General features: G+C 36.3%; 1 non-coding gene across 1 annotated transcript; it reads right to left on the reverse strand.

The window, feature by feature from the left end:
• Positions 1-2748: 2748 nt before the first annotated feature.
• On the reverse strand, positions 2749-2810 carry LOC112409188 (U7 small nuclear RNA). The gene has a single exon (XR_003005118.1). It is a non-coding gene; the product is annotated as a U7 small nuclear RNA (small nuclear RNA).
• Positions 2811-14041: the final 11231 nt, after the last annotated feature.

Raw genomic sequence — 14041 nt, forward strand, 5'->3', positions numbered from 1 at the left:
AAAATAGAACAAACTGAGGGAATACAAAGGGGCATAAAGGAATTTTGGGAATGATGGATATGTTTATCATCTGGATTGTGGCAATGGTTTTGTAAGTGTATACATAGAGCAGAAAATATCAAATTGTATACTTTAAACATATGTAATTTATTGTTTGTCAGTTATACTTTAATACATTGATGAGAGACAGAGAGAGAGAGAAAGAGACCTGTGCATCAATTCCAAACAGATCCTCAGGGAGGATACAGAACCCAGAGAATAAATGGCTGCCTGGTGGTATGTCTAGACGAATAGGATCGTAAGCAGCCTGTCAGTTTACAGTCTCTCTGCGTGGTAAGGGAGACAGAAAATGAACATTCTGTACCCAGAAGTGGCAGAGAAGCAGCAAAGAGAGCTGCCTAGAGTCATGTGGGTAAGGACAAAAGACATTTCCAGGCCAGCATGTGGACCACCGACCAAGCAGCTAATTGGGCAAAGGCCATTTCAGCAGATGCCTGTGTGGCTAGATTACAGCAGGGACCCGCTGCACACCCCCTCCCAACCCTACTCTCTAGTCTTGGCTCAGGTTAAACTCTCTGGAACTCTAACACAACCCTGGGGTCCTTCTCTCGGGGGGAGAAGGAGAAATCTCTGAATTCACTGACATTTAGTTTCTGCCACTCTGGCAGAAAAAGGCTTAAAATAGAAATTGGGTAGTTATAGATGAATAGATACTGTTGTCCCTCAGTCTCCGAGAGGGATTGGTTCCAAAACCCCCTGAGGACACCAAAATCTGTGGATATTCAAATCCCTTATACAAATATTGTAGTATTTGCATATAACCTAGCACATCCTTCCCAACACTTAAATCGTTGCTAGATTACTTACATAATATCTCATACAATGTAAATGCTATGTAAATAGTTGCCTGTGATCACCCAATTCAAGTTCTGCTTTTGGAACTTTTTGGAATTTTTTTTTTTTAAATATTTTTGATCCACAGTTGGTTGAATCCACCGATGCAGAACCTGGGGATACAGAGAGTCAACTGTATACATTTCTTGTATATCTCGGTTCCAAATACCATGACTCCAGGCTGAGACATAGTCCTTCCCTTCCTAGAGCAATATTGGAAATCAGAAGAGTATGAGTGAGAATGTAAGAACAAGGGTAGGTGCTATAACACTGCACAACTATCATCTAGTTTGATATCTAGTACATAATTGTACTTAATACGTATCCGTGGAATATTCCGATGGATGGATGGGCAAACTCAAGTATACGATAAATCATTGCTAACCATCCAGAGGAGCACATGATAAATGCCAAATGAGTGGTTTTAGAAGTAAGTGCAATAAAGAGAGACTGCTAAGGGCTGGAGTCACCACTGATTTCTTCATAGGAGGAGAAAGAATTGGAGATGTACTTGAAGATTGAGTAGAATTGGTTCAATTAAGAGACAGGATGAGTAGAGAATGTGGGTGGGTAAGCCAGGGTGCAGGGAGGCTAAAGGGGTCACAACTCAAACTAAAGTAAATTTGATGCCAATCCGATGTACTTTCTTCTGTAGTCTTTTCTAAACATAGTATGTGGCAGGGATATGATGACAATATTTGATGAATGAAGGATGGCTGGATGGAGTGGAAGAATGTTAGGAATAAATTTTTTTTTCCTAGTAAAAAGAATTGGGTTTGAAATCATGAGACAATTTAGTCTCTACCTAAAGTTTAGTTTTTATTTTTTTTAAATACTCTTAACTTTTATTCTAATAGCAGAGTAGATACTTATGGAAGATTTCACAATATTTGAAATTACGTTTAATCAGCCTTAGACAGTGTTTTTTTGTTTTTTTAAACCTGGAATCCAAGCCGTTCAAGGACTTATTGGGTAAACTCTTTCTAACTCTGCCCACCTAAAAAGAGCTCTAAGTCCATATCATTATTTCAATAGCAGTTGATGTTGTGTTACAATTTACTAACCTCTCTCACATATGTTGTCTCATTTATTCCTCACAATACGACCTCTGAAGTAAATCTCCATTTTTAGACATGCAGAAACAGAGACCTAGCAGGCTCACTTCCTTCCTTCCTTCACCAGCCACTAAATGGTGTCAAGCAATAATCAGTACCAAGGCTGCAAATAACAAAGAGTTTTATTTGTGGTCTTAAGAACTGCAATTCAGGAGACACAGACTCCAGTAAGACACAGATTTCAGTAAGACTGAAAGTGTTCTGGGGAAGAGGAAGAGTCAGGGGCTTATAAAGGCAAAAAGTCCCAAGGTTATTAGAGTTGCCCCGTGAAAATGGTGATTGACTCTGACACAAGTCAGCAAGTATTTATCCTTAAGGAATGATGAGTTATTTGGGGGAGGGATACAATAAGCAGATAGGCTACCTTGAGTTATTTTAGGGTAAGGGTCCAATCCATACCTTGAGTTTCTGGCAGACCTTCTGGATGACTTTGTTAGGACAATCAGTGGTCAAAAGGTCAGATTCCTTCCAGGTTGAGCCATGCATAGGTCACACTTCCTCAGCGGCCTCCTGGCTCCACTTTACAGAGTTCTCTTAGAGATACTGACTCCTTTTTTATTTTCCTTCCACAATGGTAACACCTAGACCCACCCCCACGCCTCTCCTCAGCACCATCTTGCTTTGCTACTGTCACCTGAAGTCCGTAAAGAATGAGAAAAAAATGCCAAACTGTTGAACTGTGTACTGAAGGAGAGGATATAATGGTGAGTAAACATTTTGAAGGATTTTTTTCTTCATGAGGGGTTTTCCAGTGCGGACCGGAAAACCTGCTAGACAAATTCTAAAAGAGCTGTAACACTAACATATTGAAGGATTTTAACCCTGACAAAACATTAGTTGTCATTTGAATAAAAAGAAAATCTTTACTCTTTAACTGGAAGGGAAAACAGTGTTCTTAGCTCAGCTACTCCATATTCATTATGTATATTTGGGGGAGCTTCTATATAATCTCCCACAAAGTTTCCCTCCTATTTTAAGTTCTCTCCCTGGAGCTAGAATGCTAGAGAAAAACTGTTATGGAAAAAACAATTAAGCTTTCTCGCAGAGCAAATCCCACAAAGTAATGTATCATAAAGAAAAACTCTAACCCAACGTTCTTCCTACCTGAGAGTGTTAGGGAACGGTTGACCGAAACGGCCTGCCTTGGCCAGGCACGACGATAATAACCGTTTGCACGCGCTGTCTCACCACAGGAGGCCCGGATTAGGAGCATGGTGCTGCCACTGAAAACTAACCGGGAGAATTCGGGAGGGACCAAGAGAGGGAGGAGACGCCAGCCCAGGACATAGGCCAGCCTCCCAGAAACCCTCACCCTGGAATCCATCTTGGCCGAGAAATGCGCGCGCCACCAGGAAACTCAGACCAGATATGGGCACAAGCAAGATGATTGGCCAGAGACAACCCGGAAAGCTAAATCCATTAGCATAAAACCTGAGACTGCGAGCCCGTGGCAGAGCAGTCCTCCTGGGTTCCGTAACACTGCTGCTCTCCACACGAGCACCCCTTCCCAATAAAGTCTTTTGCTTTGTCAGTACATGTGTCTCCTTGGACAGTTCATTTCCGAGTGTTAGACAAGAGCCTACTCTCGGGCCCTAGAGGGGATCCCCCTTCCAGTAACAAAAGTACTAATTTAATTTTACAACAGAACATCTTTAGGGATCTTAAAAGCAGGATCAGGAGGGAGAAGAGGGCCCACCTAGTTGATCCTCTTACCCCCTATTGATACAGGTTTGTTTCATAATAAGAATTATTTTGCACTTTGTGGAGTCTGGTTTTAAATGTTTCAAATAATAAAGCTTAGGCCACTTAGAATGGAAGAGTCTGTTTTGCGAATACTAATTAGTTTTAGTCCTCTTTCTCCCTTCATGGGAAATAAAAGTTGGGGTAATTTTTCAGGGTAAAATGAAATGTTAGGTGTCATAAGACAGTCACAAATGGCTGGCATTTGGTACTTTTCAAACTCAAGTATTTATAAACTGCAAATGCTTTAGCCTTCCCACTTCTTCCACTTCTTTCTCCTCTAGTCACACTGACATGGTAACCATGTTCACCCAAAAGAGATGACATATGAAAATGTTAATTTGAGAGATTGTATTGACATCACTGTGGAATAAAAATGTTTGAAAAGTTACTGATACATGGTGCCAGGCATTTTGATTCCTTTTGCCACAAAGCAGAACTGCATATTCGCAAATATATGCAATCTGTTTCAAAGGTTTATTTATTCATCTGATACCTGGTTGTTAAAGGAGAATCACAATTGAACAGTAGACTCACACTCTGATAGGCCAGGCTACTACTCCCACATTCCCACAGCAAGCTCCTGAAGTGAGAACTTTGACATTTCTATTTTGATACTGTCATGTCCATGCAGCCTCATTGACACAATATGTCAAAATGTACATTCACTGTTTCCTATTGCCAAGTAATTCCTGTGACCCATCTCTCTGACTCTCACTCAATATTTAACCCTTCCCCTGATTATGGGGCATATTCACCTACTAGCTGATCCATGTGTTCATTGTTTATGTTTGTAAAAATTCTTATATTTATTTCATTCTTAGAAGAAACCAAAAGTTGCTTTAATTTTAATCTTTCAGAAGCAGTTTAGCCCCTGAAGTTTGCTTGTTGTCTATCCCCCAAACAATCATTAAAAAAAAAGCATATACTTTACCAAATCGTGAGAGGACTGTTAGAGAGTTCATTGAGATTTCCTGGGCACTTTGGAATGGAGAATAAGAGAATACATTTTGGAAGTCTGCCAAAAGAAAAAATAAAAGCTGTCCATGCTCTAGATTTTCAAATAAAAAACAAAGAACCGTTATCAAGCAGGCTAATCAAATTATTAATTGAAAGTAAATGAAACAATATTATTTGCAAAATATTCAAGATTCACATGAGTTCTCAGAGATTAAGTGACTAGTTAATACCTTGCTTAGCATGATTAAGTCATCCTTTCTGAGATGAGCAAGTTCCGCAGACGCAGAAGCCCGATTTTATGCAATTCGCCTATGTAGCAGGTTTGAATTTTACTTAGTCACATAACTCAGGTGTGCATGAAGAGCTGATTTCTTTACATCTTTACAGTTAAACTTTTCTTTAACTCACAGTCCCTATTTTTGCTAAACCTTGTGAAGTCATCATCTCTGTCATTTCTGTTCTCCTCCTAACTGTGTGTCCTCCTTCCATCCACCAGCCCTCTCACTCACACCTACATTCGCCTCAGTGCTCTGGAGATGCCTGCTTGCTCTCCACACACCCGTAGGGCTGTGTAGACCACTCCAGGTGCAAACCAATATTATGAATGTGGACAAAAAATGTTGCCTGCCATATCAGTAAACAAAGGATGTTGCAGCCATAAAGTCATGAGCCACTGCAAACCCCCCACCCCAGTGCACCTTGAGGGAATTGAGAAAACAGGATACTGGTCCTTGATAGCTAAGGTGCATATCAAAGGAATGATTTCAATGAATTCAGACTCTTGCATCTTCCCATATATAGAAAAGCACTAAATTCATTGACTTGAGATGTCTGTCTTTTCTTTAATTAACAGTAATCGTTTGATGTTCTGACTACCTGGTCTTTGTTGCAAAAACTCCTATGTATCCCGGCTCCTCCCTTCCCTCTTCAGAACAGTCCCTCAGAGCTGTCTCCTGGCTTAAGTCCTCAGTATGTCTGCCAAATAAAACATAACTCTCAACTTTTAGGTTGTGCTTTTTTTTTCAGTTGACGTGCAGATACAAAAATAAGAGGGAGAAAAAACAAAAGAACGTGGGGTTAGGCAATCAAGTAGTAAAAAGAAAGGCAGGTGCTTGGAGAGTGGCTGAGTCAGGTTAAAGGACAGAGACTAGAGCAATTATTCCTGAACCCTGTGGCTGAAGCCTCCAGGGCCTCCTCCAGGACCTGACCTTTTGTGCCTCCTGAGGCCAGACTGTTGGATTTTCCCTTCCATCCGTGCCCACACTACTTAACTCTCAACTGTTATTACTGGGGACAATTTGAATCTCTATTGTTTGCAACCATAAAACCAAAAAGAAAAAAGAGACACAAAACAGGATATCTACCTTGAAAGAAAAACAGCTTCTGAAAAACAGCAAGCCATTTCTTCCATGTAACCACCTAAAATTGTCCTCATAGAATAGTCTGCAAGTTCACCAAGACAAAGGTGTGCGTGTGTTGTATAGCCTACGCTACATATTAGAGAAATTTCAAATAGTTGTCCTATCCATAAAACACCTTTTACCCAATTCAGACAAAATTCCCCTAATAACGTATCTTTTGGGGTATTTTTAAAGCCAATTTGCCATTATTCAGCCTCACTAAAGCCATCAAAGTGTTTGATAATGAAAAGAAAAAAAAAAAAACATTCAATTGGGCAACTAACTTTATCATATTCGTTATTTTCAGTCCATCTCAATCCTGTTTTTCAGAAACACACACATACAAATCTTAATTCCTAAGGTTATTCTACAATCAGGAAATAAGATAAAAAATTTAAGTCTTGCAAAACTTAGGCAAAATTGCAAAACATGTTTGAAAATGTTGAAAAAACTATCAGAAAAATATATACTTAAACTTATTAATTCCTGTTAACAAATAAAAATGAGTACAATAAAGATCTCAATAAGGGCTTCCCTGGTGGCACAGTGGTTGAGAGTCCGCGTGCCGATGCAGGGGACATGGGGTCGTGCCCCAGTCCGGGAAGATCCCACATGCCGCGGAGCGGGCCCATGAGCCATGGCCGCTGAGCCTGCGCGTCTGGAGCCTGTGCTCCGCAACGGGAAAGGCCACAACAGTGAGAGGCCCGCGTACAGCCGCAAAAAAAAAAAAAAAAAAAAAAAAAGATCGCAATAAAATATGTCATATGCCATAGTAATTTGGATTTCATTTTAATAAAAATTGTTAACATGTTATAACACTGCTTAGGATAAGTTCAAAGTGTTTTCATTAGTTTTTTCTATGCATTTTTGAAAATGGCATGTTACAAATAACAGTAATATATATATATATATATAAAAAAAAAGCTACCAGATTTTCTTCTAGTGTATTTCCAATTTAAAAATTATATGTATGTGTATATATATATAAAACCTATTCTTTAGATACCTTAGACTAATTATGTAACTTTATTAATATTTCAGTAACATTTCTACACTCCCTTTATATATTTTAAAATATCCTACTCTTACTTACTTTTAAGGCTTTACTTGTATACCAAGTTGAGAATTAACATCCACTGGAGGATATTAACTATAAGGCTCTGTACAAATGTCATCATTATTGTTACTAAAATGTGGTTCCTGTCCCACAATTTTATTTACAATAATACAAATTAACACATTCCTTTATTATAAATATCTTAATGATTTTCAAATTGAGAGGTATTTCCAAAAGCCTCTGGACAAGAGATAAATGCATAATAGGCGTGAAAATAATTAGAATTCTTATATCATCCTTGTTACTTGAATGTCTGGTTTAAGCATTTCTACACCTGACACACTAATTTAGCTACAATGCAGCAAAACCAGCATTGTGGTAATAGAATATTGATTGTACAGTGTTCAAAGACAAAGAACTTATGTTGTTGTACTTTTTTTTTTTTTTTTAAACATCTTTATTGGGGTATAATTGCTTTACAATGGTGTGTTAGTTTCTGCTTTATAACAAAGTGAATCAGCTATACATATACATATGATCCCATATGTCTTCCCTCTTGCATCTCCCTCCCTCCCACTCTCCCCATCCCACCCTTCCAGGCTGTCACAAAGCACCGAGCTAATATCCCTGTGCCTTGCGGCTGCTTCCCCCCAGCTATCTACCTTACTACGTTTGTTAGTGTGTATATGTCCATGACTCTCTCTCGCCCTGTCAAAACTCACCCTTCCCCCTCCCCATATCCTCAAGTCCGTTCTCCAGTAGGTCTGCGTCTTTATTCCTATCTTACCCCTAGGTTCTTCATGACATTTTTTTCCCTTAAATTCCATATATATGTGTTAGCATACGGTATTTGTCTTTTTCTTTCTGACTTACTTCACATGTACTTTTTATACATGCATGATATTGCAGCCCAATATCCATGGGTTGGATAATTTTCACAAAATGAACACATAACCACTGTGCTCAATGACGATTTAATTATGAAATAGTCAATCTTTTGATTAAACACTTTATCTCACATAAACCTAAAATATAAGTAACCATGCTGGGCCTGGAAGAGTTTAGTACAAAAGCACAGTGAAAATATACTTACCAAGTTCAAGTATATTATCTTCCTAATTTTTATTACTAAGATTTTTATTCTCATTGTGAACATTAGAAAGAATTTTCTCATAGAGGTTCTAATTTCACAGGGATCAAGTATTAACTCCATGTAGTCCTTTTCCCAGCACACAAAAAAATTAGGAGTAATTTTATCAAGGTGCCAAAATATAATTTTAAACAGAATCCCTCCGATGGGACCATTCTTATGGACATAATGCTGATGCTCTTTTTAGAAATAAGTTAATCATGAAGAAAATAATGAAGAGATGTTATTCTATTTACTTGGAAATGCAAACATAAAACCGAACAAGGATTGTAAATAGAAATCAGAAGGTAACTTGGCATCAAGATCAACAAGTCTTTATTAAAATGTTGCTTTGAGAGAATTAAGCAGTGAGGAATGAGGAACAGGAAATACCTTTACAAATTTAAGAATTGAAAAGGTCATTAAAATTTATTAAAACTGCCATTCTACATAAATCCCCTTTCTAGCATCCCCAACAGATGTTTATTCAACATCTACTTGAGTATCTCCAGGACAGCTGTTTTGTTAAGATGTTATATCTTACATTGAGACAAAATCTACTTGTTTGTCTTAAGCTGGTCTCCTATACCACAGGTGAGAGTCTAAAAGTGTACAATTTTTCTGATGTTTATTCTGGCAAAACAAATCACAAAACTCTAAAATGTATCTATACCTTGACCCTGTAGTTCTAGTTCTAGGGCTTTAGCCTAAGGCAATAATCAGTTATATATAAGGAATATATATATTCCATATATATATTTCATATAGACATACATGAACTTTCTAATAAGGAATTTACATATATAGAAATTAAGTTGTTACTTAGAAAAGTGAAAATTTGGAAACAAACTAGTGTTCAAGAATGGAGAATTATTAAACTATGATTAATCCATATAAGAGAATGCCATGCAGTCACCACAAATCATATTGTAGATAAATACAGTCAAAATATGTTTTAACGAAATAATGTATATAAAGTGCTTAGTAAAACTTTCTGACACAGAAGAAACAAAAAAAATATTAATTTGTATATTGTTATTGTTTTTAAATTTGGCAATAAATAAGCATATTCAGTATACCATTTATTAAAAAATACATATATGTATATATTTATATGTATGAACAGTTATAAAAATATGCCAAAATATTAATAAAAGTTGTTTTTAAAGTGGTGAGATTAGAAGAGATTATAATTTTTCTTTCCCTTCTTATTTTTCTATATTGTCAAGTTTTTTGCATTAAGTATGCCTTCCTCTTACAATTTAAAAACTAAATGTTATTTTAAATAGATTTATTTCACTAATACTTGATAAATACCTACTCTATGCCAAATACCAATGAACAAGGCTTACTTTTCATTACAAAACAATACTATACACAGATTATGAATGTATATATAAATATATTTATATATTTTATAAGTACCAAAAAAAATAAAAAAGAAGAATACAATTTCATGAAAGTAGAAGCTTCTGGAAAGGAAGAGAAGGCAGTAAGGCTGCGGAAGATTAGAAAGAAATGTAAATTGTGTCCATAGAATTTTATTTCTTTTAAAAAGAAAGTAAAATATCTAAAACAAATGATAGGGTGATATCATTTTTCAGTTATGGGTAGTAAGTATGATCATTCTGGGTTCCTTTGTTTTTTAAAGATTAATAGTATAATAAAACGTAAAATTTTCAGCAATAAATAAAACAAATACTATACTACAATAAGTATTATAAAAGGAAATGAACATAAAAATTATGTGTTCTATGACTGAACAATTCCACTCCAACTTAAATGAGTCCATATGTTCACCAAAAGACACATTTAAGAAAGTTTATTGCAACTTTACTCATAATAGTTCAAAACTGGAACCAATGCATGTGTTCATTAACTGTAGAATGGATAAATAAATTTTTAACTTAAGTAAGATATTATTTAAATACCGTAACATTTACCCAACTTAAAATATGCAATTCAGTGATTTTGAGTAAATTTACAAAGTTGCACAACAATCACCATAGTCTAGTTTTAGAACATTTTCACTACCCCAGTAAGATTCCTCATGTTCCTTTACAGCTAATCCCTGTTCGCAACCTCAGGAGGAAGCAACCGCTAATCTAATACTTTCTTTCTCTACAGATTTGCTTAATTGTGGTAATTTTCTACCACAAAAAGCTAAAGCAAATTGTGGCATATTCTTATAAAGAAAAAATATAGCTACATTCAACAACAATGATGAACTCACAGAAAAACATTATATATAAGTCGCCACACAAACAAAACAAATAGTTTATGCTATACGGTTTCCACTTACAGAAATTCAAGAACAGCAAACACAGTTCTGTGATGACAAAGGTCAGAATAATGGTTATCATTAAGAAGGGTATTGACTTGGGATGGAAAGCAGGGAGGCTTCTGAAGTGCTGGAAGTATTCTGCTCGCTGATCTGAGAGGTGGGTACATGAGTATATACAGATGTGAAAATTAAGAATCATTTCATTTAAAATTTAAAATCATTTCATTTTTATTTTATGCCCTAATAAAAAATTTTAAGGAAATAAAATAATGCCACGGCCATACTAATTCTTCTTTCTTAAACCCTCACTTATCTCATCTTTTTTCCCCTCCTTTCACTTATGTTTCTAACATGTCATTGCCAAGTTCAAAGGTGGATTTTCTGAGAAATGTTACTAAAACCATTCAGTTATTTATTTAAAGGACCTGAGAAAAGACAAAGCAAATGTCATAAACTCATCTTCTCTCTTCTCCACTAGTCTACATTTCTGAAGTGATGTGTTATGACAATGGATATCTGATGAGAAGAGGAAATGAGTTTACAAGATAATAAAGCAACAGTGAAAACAGAATAACACACTCATTTCAGCTGAAAATAATACAACCAGCACCACAGCCAAATTGTTATGGCTTTCTTAAAATAAAAAAAAAAAAGGAAGCAAAGGAGGGAGGAATAAAAGACTTGCCATCCAAAGCTTTTCGATTAGTTAAATTTTTACATGCCTTCTTTTTTAAATACTCTTTTATATATATAAATTTATTTTCTTATTTATTTATTTTTGGCTGCATTGGGTCTGCGCGCGGGTTTTCTCTAGTTGTGGCGAGCGGGGGCTACTCGTTGTTGCGGTGCAAGGGCTCCTCACTGCAGTGGCTTCTCTTATTGTGGCTCCTGGGCTCTAGAGCGCAGGCTCAGTAGTTGTGGCGCATGGGCTTAGTTGCTCTGTGGCATGTGGGATCCTCCCGGACCAGGGCTCAAACCTGTGTCCCCTGCATTGACAGGCGGATTCTTAACCACTGCGCCACCAGGGAAGCCCTACAGGCCTTTTTTTAAAGTGTGAAATGTACCATGTAAAAAGATAACAAAATTGAAGGGTTTTTCCTTCTGAAAGCCACATTTAACATCTTAAAGTGGTAACACACGTTCTACATAGATTTTAAAAGACTAGTGTTTGAATATTACTAAGTATCTGGTATTCAAAAATCAGCAGTGTAATGAGGAGTAACACCCGTGTGGTTTCCGTGCCCTGGATAGTGTGCTTCAATAGTAAGTCAATCATGGTAAATAAGCACCACAAGCCCAACTCTAACTACACTACTTAACCACAGGGCAATGACACCATCTACTGCATGACCGCATACTCTAGGGAATTCCAGCCATTTGAAACCATTTAATCAATCCCCATCACAACACCTGTGCTTGAGAGTATGCATCTCAAAGAGCAACTGTTCATTGGAGGAGACTATGGAGACCCACTGTTTAGCGACCCACCAAACTCTTCTTAACATCACTTCGATATCATTCTTTAATAATGCAGCCATTTTCAGAAGAGACTTATGCAATCAATCAGTAGCAAACCTGAAAATAATTCTCAGGCCCTTTTATTAGAAAACCAGAGTACTGTCTCACAGTTTCAAAGCCATTTTTTTTCTCATTCTATATCTATTTTCAGATATCAAAGTATAAAATCTAGCCATCAGTGTCTACTCAACAACAATAATCTTGAGCATTTGAAAGGCTGTGACTTTATTGAGGTATTAATCAACAATCTTTCAGCTACAAGTGACAAAAAAAAAAGCAGTAAGAATTCAACCTTATTTTTTAAAAAGAGGAGGAGCTAATTTATTAGATAAATAGCTAAGAGTTGAGGGTTTGGTACTGATCACAGACTTAGCTAGATCCAGGTCCCCACTCCACCACCTCATCTCTTTCTCTGCTTCTTTGCATGCTGACCTTAATTTCTTTTACAGAAGAAGCAAAGAACATGACTCTTTAATAAACTCTAACTGATATTTTCAATACAGTTTATCATCCAAAAGAAAATGTAACCCTCCCCTCCCCACCCTCTCCAAAGGCTGACATATCAGATCTTAAGAAAAACTTATCCTAGTTTTGGATCACGACTATCATTGAACAAATCACGAAGACCAAAAGGAAGGAACATGTAGTCTAATTGGCTGTTCTGGTCATAAACCCATTCCTAATGCATAGAATAGAGAGCGCCCATAGGACTATATGGAGTTGAGGAGAGGATATTTCCCAAAGGAAAACTGGTGTGCTAGTACTCAAGGAAAAAGAAATGGCGAGCAAGCCAAAACAACAGATGCCTACTGTTGTCATCACACTTAACTAGCTAATTCTTTCCATGTACTCAACAGAGGTTTTCTGGAAAACAGAATGTGTATTTCTGGTTTTCTTCAGTATAGCATTGTAAACCATTACCGCAGTGAGCCTTCAAAAAACTTGAAAGTCATTTGAGAGATTTAAGTGTAGAGGGAAAAAATTACCTTCATTGCTTCATAAACTTGATAATAAAAATTATAAAAATCCCCATAGGAAAAAATTTATTCCTGTATCCATCCTGAATACATTTTAGCAATTGAATTGACCTACCCACTTAAACATGGATATTTTGACTTGGCTGCACCAAAATGATAACCAAGATATGTAAAAATATTGTTATTTGTTTTTGTTTTAATGATGTGTTAAGTCAAACTGGTGCCTCTAAGCCTTATCCCATCTGCTAACTTTGCTACATCTGATGAAGCTAGGAGTCGGGTAAAGCTGAAGAATGGGCTGACAGTATCTGTTCTACAACACTGATGGTCAAAAACACCAGAAACAAAAAATCTGCAAGGAAATCTAGGTAAACATTTCTATAACTATAAATTGGGATGTCAAAATATTTCTAAAAAAAATATCAAGGCCAAAAATCATAAAATAAAGATGGATATATTCAACTACAACAGTGAACATAATCATTAACAAAATTACAAGGAAATGGAAAATTAGTAAAACTATTTGGAACATATATGATGGACAGAGGATTGATATTATTAATATAATAAAAACTTTGTTATGTTAAAGTACTAAAGTATTTTCAAAATCAATAAAAGGCAAATGCCGCAATAGAAAAATGGTCAAGAAATATGTACAAGTAATTCCAAAAGAAGTAAATGAAAAAATATAGTCCATTGACATGTGAAGCAATGTTCAGATTCATAATTGATTCATTGTTTCTCAAAGAAATAAAAATTAAACAAATATGATTTTACTTATAATGGCAAATATTAAAGCACTTAATAACACCCACTGCTGTTAGAAGTTGAGATTGGTATAGCCTTTCAGGAAAGCCATTTAGCATTATATATCATTTTAAATTTTAACTGTATATTCCCCTTGATCCAGCATTCCGGCTTCTGAAACTTATACCAAGGGGGAAAACTACAGAACCATGTGAAAATA

Source organism: Neophocaena asiaeorientalis, unplaced genomic scaffold, assembly GCF_003031525.2.
Source record: "Neophocaena asiaeorientalis asiaeorientalis breed wild unplaced genomic scaffold, Neophocaena_asiaeorientalis_V1.1 scaffold5, whole genome shotgun sequence".
Classification (NCBI taxonomy): domain Eukaryota; kingdom Metazoa; phylum Chordata; class Mammalia; order Artiodactyla; family Phocoenidae; genus Neophocaena; species Neophocaena asiaeorientalis.